Raw genomic sequence first — 13,907 nt, 5'->3', positions numbered from 1 at the left:
CCCAGTGGAATCATTTTTCCTTACTATGTCTGTTTTCCGCTTTTATCTGGCCATTGCATTTAGGAATTGCTGATAAGCGCTTCTATACTTCTGCAATAGAACAGGACTTGGGAGACCTGGGGTATCTAACCACTGTCCCCAAATTTGCTCACATTTATTTACATTTTCTTTTAATATATACTCCCCTTTCTAGCCTTATAACTGCATTCATTATATTTAGAAATTCAGTTATGGTGGGGGCTTCCATTTGGATCCATTTAGATGCTATGGTTTTTCCCAATATACATTGTTTAGGCGACAAAGTCAAAGTAATACCATATACCTGCCTTATTAATCCCCGTATACTCCTAAAATAACTGTCCAATTTCTGACATTCCTAAAACGTGTTATGCGTGGGGCTCTTCCATATGACATCTTGGGCAATTAGAGTTTTGTCTCTATCATATTTTGTGTAGAACATATGGGGTTTTATAAACACAGGGAATCAAAAAGAGCTGAGGTATTTTCTGGGCTTCACATAAGGATAATGCAGGGGTCATCTCAAACTTCCCTTGCCATTGAGAGTGCTCAATTGGACCCAGGTCTTGTACCTACTTGTCTCTTGCTACCAGAGGTGTGTTAGGCAATTTGTTCTGCAGTAGTGAAGTGTAAACTTAGAAATAGGTCCCCTTCAAACTCCCTTGTCACCCACATCTGACAAAACATGGTGAGATGAGATAACCAATGGGCTCAGTGTATTTTGTGTTTGTAGAGCGTGTCTATTCTGCAAATATGTCTGAAACGCTCTATTCATGAGTAAGAAAGTATCTTTGTATCTTAAAGGTGTTCAAATGACACAATTACTCCTTCTTGCCACACTTGTGCCAGACATTAAATCCCTGACCCTTTCCATGAGAAACCCTCTAAACTGAATAATTCTAGTAGTTTGGGTTTCTCTATAAAAGAGAATAGTTAGTAAAACCACTTATTCCCAGTAACCGTTTGGTTTTAACCCAAACCTTGGTCAATAGTTGGAGAGTAGGCAGTGGTTGACCCTGTCCCTTTATACAGCCTACATCAATAGCAGCCAAAGGCGGGGTGTATCCAGTTAACCAGGTAACCATATGACCCACTACTCCCACCCCCTTTATTTGACCCCAACTCTTCATGTGTTGTAATTGTGCTGCAATAAAATAAAGGAATGGGTCTGGGATTGCGAGCCCTCCATTGTGCTATGGCCTTGGCTCTCCTTCTTATCTCCCTATGTCCTAACCACAGGGGCTTCAGCTTTTTACCACATACAGAGCTGACAGATTGCTATTACAGAGCAGTAGTGTCCCATCTGTGCCACTGAATGGCTGAACAGACCTGGCTTAGAGCAAAAAGGGGATGCTGGCTTGGAGATGCATAAGCTAAAGTAAAATCAGGTAAAAAGAACTAAAACACAGTCGCGCTCCTGATATAGTACACTCGTAACAGAACTATATGTTTACTAGTGTATGTACTGCTGCGAGCTACAACTAGTGGTACTGCTTCCACTCATAAAAAATATTAATTGTAAAAAATCTGTGTTGTGCCGCGCTAAATACTAAAACTCCAACTGATTATACTTATAATTAGCAGTGGATAGCGTTAAAAAACATAAATAGCGTTTGAAACATAAAAGCTCACCAGTTTCCGTGCATGGGCTGGCTTGGATGTGTAGTTCTATAAGTCCGTACTCCTGCACGTTCGTGGATTGGCTGGATTGTATATAATATAGGTCCGTGATCTTGCACATCCGTGATGTAGCTATATTGGCATAGTCATCGGGATCCAAAGCACTTGAATGAAAATAGAAGAATCCTGTCTTCTTGCAAGGCGCGCGCCCCGGCCGGTGGCGTGTAGGCACTTGCTGGGAGAAAACCTGAGTGAGAGTCCTTCTGTGACGTCACAGATTCTACGGGTCGCTTCGTAAGGCAAAAACTACCTCAACGCGTTTCAAAGGATACGTCCTTTTTTCTCAAGAGGATCTTGCACTTCTCCGCGATTCCCCTATATAGGTACGTGTTCTCTTCTCAGGTATTAACCCTTTCAAGTGACTTTTACAGAAATGCAAATAGTTCAAACTCTGCATTGAGTCCTACCGGTTGCATACTATTAAATAGAAAGATATATTCACTTTCTTTTCTAGACATTTTGTAAATATAATTACCTCCCCGTCTATCTGCTTTCACTAGTTCCAATGCCCTGAACATGGAGCCACCTATTTGGCCATTATGATGTTCTCTAAAATGCCGTGATAGTGGATGACCATCAAATTGTTTTTTGATATTATACATATGTTCAGATATTCTTTTATGTAATGTTCTTTTCGTTCGCCCTATGTATATTTTATTGCAAGGGCATTTTAAAAAGTAAATTACCCCTTTAGTTTTGCATGTGATGTGACCTTTGATGTTGTGACATTGTGATGAACAAATTTCTTCATTCGTTTAACATTTGTCATACTGGTGCAGCAATTGCATTTCCTACAGGGGAAAAAACCTTCTTCATATGATTCCCCCCTTAATAAGAAAACATTGTGTTAAAATAAAGTCAATGCATTCCACTTTATTTTAACACATAATTTTTTCTTATACGACAATGTTTTTTATCTTCAAACGTGGGGTACGGCCATGGGGACCAGATTCGCGCCAAGGTACTCCAACCTTTACGTGAGTAGGTGGGAGGAGTCCACCATATACCCACGAGGGGGCCTTGGTGCAGGCCTGGTCCTATGGAAAAGGTTTATCGATGATGTGATTTTTATTTGGGAGGGGGATCAGAGTTCACTGGATTTATTTTTAATAGATATCAATAAAAATGATTTTTATTTAAACTTTACACCAACATCGAGTACCACCAGCATTAATTTTTTAGATCTCACTATTTATATACATGATGGCCAACTATGCACTAAAACCAGAAGCCTACTGATAGCAATAGTTTCATCTCACTTGATAGTTGCCACCTTCCGATGTGGCTTTTGAATATTCCACGCAGTCAATTCCTACGATTAAGAAGAAATTGTACATATAAAGAAAAATATGAAGAAGAAGCTCATATATTACAAACAAAATTCTTGCAGAAAGGATACCAGTTAGAAAAACTAGAAAAAAATAGAAAAGAAGTGGGAGAGATGGACAGAGATCATCTAATGGTAAATAAGGAAAAGAAGAAGAAAAATGATGAAAAAGATGACTCAAAAAACCTGTTCGACATCCCACTCATTACAACTTATTCCAATCAAGCAAAGAACGTGAAACAAATTATACAAAATTACTGGGACATCCTTAAACAGGATAAAATCATAGGGGGATTTATCCCAGACAAACCTAGAATGATTTATCGTAAAGCAAACAGTTTGGGAAATAAAATAGCCCCCACTGTTCTACAAATGAGGGATTCCCGTAATAATTGTATTAAGGGGGGAATATCATATGAAGAAGGTTTTTTCCCCTGTAGGAAGTGCAATTGCTGTATGACAGTATGACAGTATGACAAATGTTAAACGAATGAAGAAATTTGTCCATCACAATGTTACGACATCAAAGGTCACATCACATGCAAAACTAAAGGGGTAATTTACTTTTTAAAATGCCCTTGCAATAAAATATACATAGGGAGAACGAAAAGAACATTACATAAAAGAATATCTGAACATATGTATAATATCAAAAGACAATTTGATGGTCATCCACTATCACGGCATTTTAGAGAACATCATAATGGCCAAATAGGTGGCTCCATGTTCGGGGCATTGGAACTAGTGAAAGCAGATCGACGGGGAGGTAATTATATTCACAAAATGTCTAGAAAAGAAAGTGAATATATCTTTCTATTTGATAGTATGCAACCGGTAGGACTCAATGCAGAGTTTGAACTATTTGCATTTCTGTAAAAGTCACTTGAAAGGGTTAATACCTGAGAAGAGAACATGTACCTATATAGGGGAATTGTAGAGAAGTGCAAGATCCTCTTGAGAAAGAAGGACGTATCCTTTGAAACGCGTTGAGGTAGTTTTTGCCTTACGAAGCGACCCGTAGAATCTGTGACGTCACAGAAGGACTCTTGCTCAGGTTTTCTCCCAGCAAGTGCCTACATGCCACCGGCCGGGGCGCGCCTTGCAAGAAGACAGGATTCTTCTATTTTCATTCAAATGCTTTGGATCCCGATGACTATGCCATTATAGCTACATCACGGATGTGCAAGATCACGGACCTATATTCTATACAATCCAGCCAATCCACGAACGTGCAGGAGTACGGACTTATAGAACTACACATCCAAGCCAGCCCATGCATGGAAACTGGTGAGCTTTTATGTTTCAAACGCTATTTATGTTTTTTAACGCTATCCACTGCTAATTATAAGTATAATCAGTTGGAGTTTTAGTACTTAGCGCGGCACAACACAGATTTTTTACAATTAAAGTAAAATCAGACAGAGCTCCCGATAGCATAAGACATCCGGTATGGTGTATGTAAAATGCCAAAAGGCAGGTGTTAATCTAAGGGATTACATTAAAAACAGAGCAATTCTTTGTGTCCTTAAATTGCAGAGTGCAGCCATGTTAGTTAAGACCAGTGCATAGATATGCCAGTCCTGATAAATCCCCCCATAGTTCAATCCCTACATATGGTTAGCAGGCTTCCTTCCTTTTTTTTTTTTTTTGACAACTATGTCCTAGGGTATTTTGTGTTATTTTGACTAACACTGGTGTAATAGACAAACTGTTGTCCTCTCTTTTCTGAGAAATGAATGACATATGGCTAATGATCAGCTTTCCTTTATTGGCTGTGATTTATGAAATATCGGTGGACGCGCCTACAATGAATTCTTTGTAAACCCATGAAAAAGCAAAAGCCAAGAAGTCTGTTTGTACTACAATGTAGATTTCAAGTCTTTGAAGAACAGATAGAGTCTAAAACTTTGATCAATGAGATTGATTCAACACAACATGGTTTAGGCTTGTCAATCCTTGGGTGCGGCACTTCATAGTTTCTGAACATAATATATGATGGAAAATGTGTGCAATGGGAGTGAAAATGAGAGAATAAAAAGTTGTTCACAATAAACACATGACTTGAGTAGATTCTGCAACAGCTTAAGGCTGGGTTCACACTACGTATATTTCAGTCAGTATTGTGGTCCTCATATTGCAACCAAAAACAAGAGTGGATTAAAATCACAGAAAGGCTCTGTTCACACAATGGTGAAATTGAGTGGATGGCCGCCATATAACAGTAAATAACTGCCATTATTTCAATATAACAGCCGTTGTTTTAAAATACCAGCAAATATTTGCCATTAAATGGCGGCCATCCACTCAATTTCAACAGTGTGTGAACAGATCCTTTCTGTGTTTTCAATCCACTCCTGGTTTTGGTTGCAATATGAGGACCACAATACTGACTGAAATATATGTAGTGTGAACCCAGCCTAAAGGTCTTTTTCCAGTTCATTAAATGAGAAGAGCCTGATGTTTTCTAATCTTTATACTAAGTAATTAATATTTTTCCTACAAATAGCTGCTTAATCTTAGACATACAGAAATTTAAAAACATGTAGTTACAGTATTTTTAGTGAGTGGTCATTATTTATAAGTCATTACTTTTTATTGGTGTTAAATAAGCCAAATCGTAATTCAGCTAATAAAAATGACTCATCTGTGAATACCAACATGTTTAATTTACTGCCAAAGTGGATGGATTTGGGTGGCAATACTCATAAACATGTAACTTCTGTTACCTTAACTTTTCCTTATATGTCTGAGACACCTCACTGTTGGTAAGCTCCAAGAATTATCTATGCAGGCATACAGGAATAGAAAAGTCATGTAAAGAAGTATGCATACTGCTACAATTACATTTACTGTAAAACCTGTTTATTAATACAATATTCCATTGACCATATGATCAACTGGAATCTGCCTTTGGTCTTAGAGGCTAGCTTTTGCATGAATATTTGTCTTTATGCTGTATAAAAATGTGGACAAAACTAAGCATAAAGGCTCATTACTATGGTGGCACTTCAAATTTACTAATGGTGCGTTTACACAGACAGATTTATCTGACAGATCTTTGAAGCCAAAACCAGGAGCAGACTATAAACAGGGATCAGGTCATAAAGGAAAGACTGGGATCTATCCTCTTTTTAAATCCATTCCTGACTTTGGCTTCCAAAATCTGTCAGATAAATCTTTCTGTGTAAACGAACCCTAAGATCAGGCTTTTACTTTTCGGAAAAGGCAGGAGGGACATAATGATTTCTACCTTTCTAATTCCCTTTCTTCTTTTTTAGGTTAAAGGGGTTACAGGAAGCGTCCGGGAACCGGGTACCGGAGCGCAGCGGTGAGTGACCCGTTCAGAAAGTGCCCCCATGCTGGAGCACCCCTTTAATATTATTTTGTTCGAGTGACATACTGTTCAATTGGAGTGGACTTAAAGTGATATGGTCACCCCCTTACTCTATGTGCTGTTTTCCACACCACAATTGTCTGCGTCTTCTTTCTGCTCTGAAATCGCTTCATTTTATCAGGGGACAGTGTCACCTAGGCAGGGCTTCACGACAGTTAGGCCCTCTACCTGCCTGGGAGATAAAGCCTAACTGCCACTGTCCATAGAGAGAGATGGCCCAACTGCTGTTGCAGTGCCACAGTCTATCGATAAAATAAAGCAATTTTAGGGTACAAACCCACTTGACGTATTTACTGTGTGAATCAGTCTTAAAAATAAGCAGGCAAAACGCAGGTTGGCTTTATACGATTGTTCTGCATTAAAATACGCAATTGCGTATTTTTGAAGCGTGAAGCTACATGCGTTTTTCACACAGGTTGTTAACAACTGATGCTTTGCTAACAACAAGCTTCACGCTTCAAAAATACGCAATTGCGTATTTTAATGCAGAACAATCGTATAAAGCCAACCTGCGTTTTGCCTGCTTATTTTTAAGACTGATTCACGCAGCAAATACGTCAAGTGGGTTTGTACCCTTAGAGCAGAAAGAAGACACAGACAAGTGTTATATAGGGATGTATCACATGTGCAGCATCTAATCTTGTGGATGGTGTGGAGAACAGCTCATAGAGTAAGGGGGGGGTCGGTGACAATATCACTTAATTTTAATTTTGTGTGTACAATTTATACAGTTGTAATAGGAGTGTTGCCAAGTTCTTACCTAGGCCTAAATGTTCGGCCTATCCTTTTATTTATTGAAAATTTGGTAAATTATACCTCCAGACTGAAGCTGATGTGCCAGTGTGCCAGGGACATGTACCTGTAAATAAATTGGGTGTTCAATTCTAGTCCTCCTAATCATTTTCTACTTTATTATGAGAACTAAAAAAAAGTATTAAAAAAAATTGTCTTTTTTTTTTTTTTTATGCCAAATTTATTTAGTTTTTTCACATTGGCCCCAAAAGAAATTGGAGAAAAGGTGATTAAAAATTTCATCTCCCCCAAATGGTAGAAATATAGGCCGATTAACAGAAAAAAAGTATAAATTTGATATAACTGTAATTTTACATAACTGCAGAATAATTTTAGCATCTCATTCATATGGCACAGTCAACCAAAGACAAAAGGGTTGGATGGTACCGTAACAAAATACAGCTTGGCCTACAACAAGCCCTTATACAGGTAGTTCAACAGAAAAATAAAATAGTTATGGCTCTTAGAAGGTGGGAATTAGGGATGTAACTAACATTACCACCATTACTGTTTGACCAAATCCAGTATACTAAGACCAATAATACCTAATTTCCAGTTTATGAGGAACAAATATAATGACCACATACTGACTAATACCACCACTGCTACTGAATAAAAACCAATATCAGACCAATATCACCTCATACAGTGACCATATAGAAGCAGATATCACACAGGCCATATCTACACAGGCCCTGCACACTATAAGTGGTTATAGTGCAGTTACAGCCAGTTACAGTGTTTGTCCCGATAGGATCTGCCAGACAAACATTTTAGGCTCCTCACTTATGCACCATCATCATTCCCAACATCCGTGTTGCCCATATCTGTGCCCTCATATAGTGGTTAGTCCCCTCTGCATTCATATAGTAGTTAGACCCTTCTATACCCCCCATTCATACAGTAGTTAGGCCCCTATCTGTGCATCTGTATAGTAGTTAGGTAGTATCCCCTTTGTTACTATTTCCCCCATAAGTAGTTTTCTTAGGCATCACCCCTTGTAGTCTCCTCCCTCCATATAGGTATCTCTCCTGGTAATTAACCCCTTTCCCTCCTATGTGCTCATCTCCCTGGTAGTTATCCCCCGCTCCTCTCTATGTTGTCTCTCCTCTGGCAGTTAGCCTCCCCAACCCCCCTTTCCCCCAATGTAAGCATCTCCCTTGGTACTGTGCCCCCCCCATATGCGCATCCCGCGTTCAATTCCTCCCCCGCATGTAGGCATCCCACTGCAGATTAACCCTCTCCCATGCAGGCAATCCCCCTCTGAGTTAACCCTTACCACAACGTGAACACCCCCCTGTGGATTAACCTCTCTCTCCTCATATAAGCATCCCTCTGTTAGGAAGCATAAAATCCCTCCCCATTGTAGGCATTCCTGTGTGAAAAAACAAGCAACTTTACTCACCTACTGCAGTGCCTGACATCTCATTCCTCCCACTCGTGCGCCAGAGTGCTGGGGGAGGGAGCAGGCTCTTGTGGACAGAGGCAGAATGCTGCCTCCGAATATAAGAGTGATTGGCAGAGTCAGGATCCAGTGGCTCCTGTCAATCACAGACCTGCATTTAGCTGCGAGCGCTCTTCAGGAGCGCCCACAGTGAAGGTGCCGGATCTAGACATTTGCAGCACCCGGGAGACCCGGCTGCCTGGTGCTGCATGGAATATTAGCTCAGGGGGCTCGGGCCATTACATAATCGGGCCGCTGTGCCCCGTGATGTGGCGGGCCCCGTAGCAGCATAGCGGTAGTTCCACCACTGGTGGAGATGTAAAAAAAATAAAAAGCCATTGCCATAAATCAGGAAGTGACTGGAATAAAGCAGGTCAGCTTTCACTAGGAACCAAGTGGTCACCATGTAGTCACCATGTCACCTTTGTTATTAAGTTTAGTCCAGTCAAGATATTTAATTCCTTTAATATATTGTTATTAACTCTATCTCAACATTTAACATAGTATTTTGAGAAGGTTGTATGGTCTCAGCACTAATGGTTTTGAAAAATAATAAAATTTCCACAACTGGGATGTAGCCATTTCACAAAGTTTGAGGCTTATCCAACACATGGCTTACTTATATTTCATCTTCTTTTTGAAATGTTCAGAGATTAATCTCTGAATTGCTATTTTCCCATAGAAAATCTGTGTCCATAGAAACTTTGATAAAAACTAACAAATTTAAACACTATTGAGAGCTTTTTTTTTTTAAATCATGAAGCTTGTTACTCGTAGGCAATTCCAAAAATATCACTTTTGTTCTCATTTCTCATGCAAGCTGTATAATGATAATAACAAATGTAAAAAAATAGTCTCTTGCATTTTCAGCTGCCAACTCAAAAATGACTTTTGACATAAATATACAGGGAGGATGCTAGATGCTTTTCAAAACTGTGCTGAAGAAATTCAAAAAATTAAGTCCTTGCTGGACTTTGTTCAAAAGGGATAAAGCTAGGTCCACACAATGCTCAATGACTTAAAGGAAAACTTTGAGCAGCTTTGTGCATAGGAACCTGCTGATAGTTCCTGGTAGCCTCTAAACCTCTCTTACAGGCGCTATTCTTCTCATGCTCCTAAGTGCCGCCGTTTTTTGTGATATTCAATGCTATAAGAATAGGCAAATTTGCTCGTTAGGAGCACTGGGGGCATCCCTTGGCCCCCCCAGAGCACCGTTCAGCCCACCCCCTGCCTCCAATGCTCACTCCTACTGACGCATATGCATAAGCAGGCAGGCTGGAATATGCATCAGTAGGCGTGAGCCCCATGTACACCCTGACGTCACTAGGGGAGTTCAAAGGGGGGGCGCGGCAACCCCACTGTGAACCACTGCAATCCCGGCGGCTATCTGCGGTCTAATCGCTGTGCACGCTAATTAGCCATTTGAATGCAGCTGTCAAAGCTAACAACTGCATTTAAATGGCTTCTTTTCCCCATACCCAGTGGCCTAGTGGGCGGGATCTCCCCCTCGCGATGCGATTGAGGAGGAGTGGTCTCTCCATCTTGTCCGGCAAGGGGTCTGTGCCGTATTGGCAGTGATCCTGGCTCGACGATCTATTGCTCTTGGCTGCAGCAGGCCAGAGCAATAGATCGACGATCTCATTGATCTATACAGTATATATGTACTGCATAGATCTCATAGACCTTTTTTTTTAGAAAGGTTTTAATTTTTTAAAAGCCATCAGATAAAATAAAAGTTACCCAAGTTACATATCATTGTAAATCTATTGATTGCATGTTTTAAAGTGTTTAAAAGTGTTTAAAAAAAAGTGTAATAAAAGTTTTTAAAAGTTTAAAAAAACACCAGAATTGCAGACTTTTTAAATTATATATCATTAAAAAATATATAAAAAGCGATCAAAATTTTTATTTTACACCAATATGATATCATGGCACAAAAAATGACACCCCAACCAGTCCTGTAGGTTAAAAAAAATAAAAGCGCTATGTCTCTTAGAAGGCGGGGAGGAACATTGCATTAATTTGTCCCGGACATCCGTGCATCAATGGGCTCGGTCTTGAAGAGGTTAAGTATGGGGAATACAATGCTTGTTTTTTTTTATTGGTGGAGGGTTGGGGGGATTTTTTAGAAGTTTTATTTAAAAGCACTAAAAGACGTGATTAATTGAGTGTAAAGGTTCTGCAAATGAGCACCAGTCTAGCTGATGGGCACATGTTTGCGGCACTACATCGGGCTATGTAAAAGGGACCTTAAGATGGGAAATTACACTGGGAAATGTTTTGCGAAACGGTAGGTTATCTTGCACAGCAGTGGGGATGCAAAATCATCTTGAGGCTTTCTCCTAAATATTGTATTATAGGACCTTGTGTGAACAATATAATTTCCTATATAAAGAGTTTTCAGAGTAACAATAGTACTTCTAGTTGTTACTTGTGAGGGGCTGCTGATAAGTCTTTGGCTTCGTGTTCTTTTTTTGTTTCTATGGTAACAAATGTTACATCACATGAAAGCCTTATGTGTCTAATATATGTTTCGTGTATGTAGCTTATGGCATCAGTGATCTAGGTGCGCAGGAAAACAAAATGAGGGCAGAGGAGTGATACAATTCTTGTTTCCGCAAGGAATGTCCATGAAGGATATTCATGGTGATATGTCGCAGACATTTGGGGATCAATGTCTTTCATATTCTACAGTTAACAGTTGGGTGGCCAAATTTAAAACGGGCGGCTTCGGCACCAATGATGAGGGACATTCTGGATGACCTGGATCTCATACTGGAGAATCTGCGAATTTCAGCTAAAGAAATAGCAGAGATCACGGGGATTTCTCATTAACGTGTTTGTGTCATTATCCATGAACATTTAAATATGAAGAAGCTATCTGCAAAGTGGGTCCCTAAATGTTTGACAACAGATCAGAAAAGCATGTGAGTGAAAACTTCCTGGTCCATTTGTCAATGTTTCCAGACTAAAAAGAACTTCCTGGATCGATATTATGGATGAGACCTGGAATTATTTTTATGACCTGAAACCAAAGGAGCAGTCAAAAGAGTGGAGGCACAGTGTTTCTCCTGGTCCAAAGAAGTTCAGGGTGATGGCGTCTGTGTTCTGGGATAAGGAGGGTGTGATGCTAGTGGACTACCTTCAAAATGGTTCCACCATCAATGCAAGTTATTGAACTTTTGGACCAATTGAAAGCAGCTTTGAAGGCCAAAAGATGTGACAAACTGTCCAAAGGAATCTTGTTCCTGCAAGACAACGCCTCCGCTTACACTGCACAAGTGACCACGGCAAAACTGGTGGAGCTAGGCTTTTAGCTGGTTAACCACCCACCTTATTCACCAGATCTACCCCCCTCCAACTTTTATATGTTTCCAAACTTGAAGAAACACCTCAAGGGTACCAAAATTCACACCATTTCTGATGCCATGGCTGCTACAGATGACTGGTTTGGGACACAACCGAAATCTTTCTATCTGCAAGGCTTACAGAACTTGGAATACCGATGTAAGAAGTGTGCTGACATCAGTTTGTGGAATAAATATAAAGCTTTATCTTCCTATCTTGTTTCTTTCTCGGTAAATCCAAAGACTTCAGCAGCCCCTCGTATTAGCTATATTCCTATGCAAGCTAATGCTAGGTACACAGTTATAATTAATAGTGATAGCTTTAAAATATGTGTGCCTGTTCCCCTGTCATTGGCAAGAAGGAAAGAAGGGATTCAAACCTTTCAGTAAGACAGTCATTCTATTAACATATCTTTACTTGTGCAATCAACTGTTACGATTGAGTTCCTGATTTTACAGCATAAAACTCTACCAAAGCAAACTTGATTATAATGTAAATCTGAAGCCAACATAAACCAGTCGCTATATGCTAAAAATGAAATGTCTATTAATGTCTGCTAATTCAGCCTTTCAGTGTGGACAATTTAAAGACCATTTACCCAATGTCTTCATCTTTATAGCCCACATTTGATTCACTGCCATTCGGAGTATATGTCATTTTACTGCTTACACCGAGGCTTGAGAAACAAGTGAGAGCATTTATTCCATACACCTTGGCAAGAAATTCTCTCATTTTTCCATGTGCCAGCGTACGTTAACATTATTAATGTCTCTGGTGAGATGATAGTTTCCTTTGATGTATTTTATTGTTTGCTTTTTATTTGGTTATATATAAAAGTTATTTCATTAACGGTTCCAACCAAAAAGTAAATCAAACTTTAATCAACACCACGCAGTAATATGCAAAAGTATAGTAAGGGGTATCCATGTCAATGTCCCCTCTATGTATTGAGATTCTCTGCAGTTGATGATGTGGTAAACTTTGTCTTCTGAGTTTTCAAATAGATGTTCTGCTAAATTAGTACATGCTATAACAGACAGACAAAAGATGTAGCATATTTAGAAATACATGTGTGCCTCATAATATGCACAATTGTAACAGCTTGGAGAGCAGTGGATACGCTGAACCTCCACAAGCGAATAGTGGTAAGCCGCACCAGGAAGCGGGTCTTCACCAGAGCCTGCTGCAAGGCAGGACGGGCTTGCTGTGGCAGGCGACCCCCAGGTTGCTACCCCTGGCGCGGATTGCTTGTGTTGATGGCAAGGTGAGGCCAGGTACGGAAATGTGAGGCAGAGGTGTGGTTGGGAACAGGCAGGTCAGGGCAGGCAGCAGCAGCAGGCAAGAACAGAGTCAAGGGAACTGAGACACTTTAACAAGATGACTTGCAAGGAATACTTTCCCAATAGGCTTAGGGCACTAAAGATCTGGCAAAGGACCCAGGAAGAGGCTGAACAATATTAGGGGTGGATACACAATTAACCAATAATTAGGGCACTAGCCTCTTAAATTAAAGAGATGGCATACGTGTGCCCTAGGAGATGGGAACACGCATGCTGGCTCAAGACAGAGGAGAAGGCAGTGAAAGTAGGCAGGAGAGGAGGCTAGATGCTATGACCAGCAGGGGGACCAGCAAACGACATGGGACCAAAATTAACACCTTCCTACCCTGATCATTGCCCCGTCCTTTGTTTCTGTTCCTAATAATTTCCCCTGTACCCTGTTGTGTACCTAATAGTCATCCCTGCCCCCTGTTGCTGTACCTAATAGTCATCCCTGTCCACTGTTGCTGTACCTGATAGTCTCCCCTATTCCCCATTACTAAACCTATAGTCACCCCTGTTACTCTGATAGTTGTCCCTATACATGATTGTTGCCCTTGATACTGTACCTAATTGCAGCTGCTG

At 40.2% G+C, this 13,907-nt stretch overlaps 1 long non-coding RNA gene across 1 annotated transcript in view; it reads right to left on the bottom strand.

The window, feature by feature from the left end:
- LOC138775172 (uncharacterized) overlaps positions 1–6,559 on the bottom strand; it is a 42,573-nt gene extending 36,014 nt beyond the window's left edge. The window contains exon 1 of the long non-coding RNA XR_011360518.1: positions 6,470–6,559. This is a non-coding gene — a long non-coding RNA (uncharacterized lncRNA). The remainder of the gene's footprint in view (positions 1–6,469) is intronic.
- Between the last annotated feature and the right edge of the window lie 7,348 nt (positions 6,560–13,907).

The sequence above is a fragment of the Dendropsophus ebraccatus genome, chromosome 1 (assembly GCF_027789765.1).
Source record: "Dendropsophus ebraccatus isolate aDenEbr1 chromosome 1, aDenEbr1.pat, whole genome shotgun sequence".
Lineage (NCBI taxonomy): Eukaryota > Metazoa > Chordata > Amphibia > Anura > Hylidae > Dendropsophus > Dendropsophus ebraccatus.
This window is presented reverse-complemented; position numbering and strand designations above follow the sequence as displayed.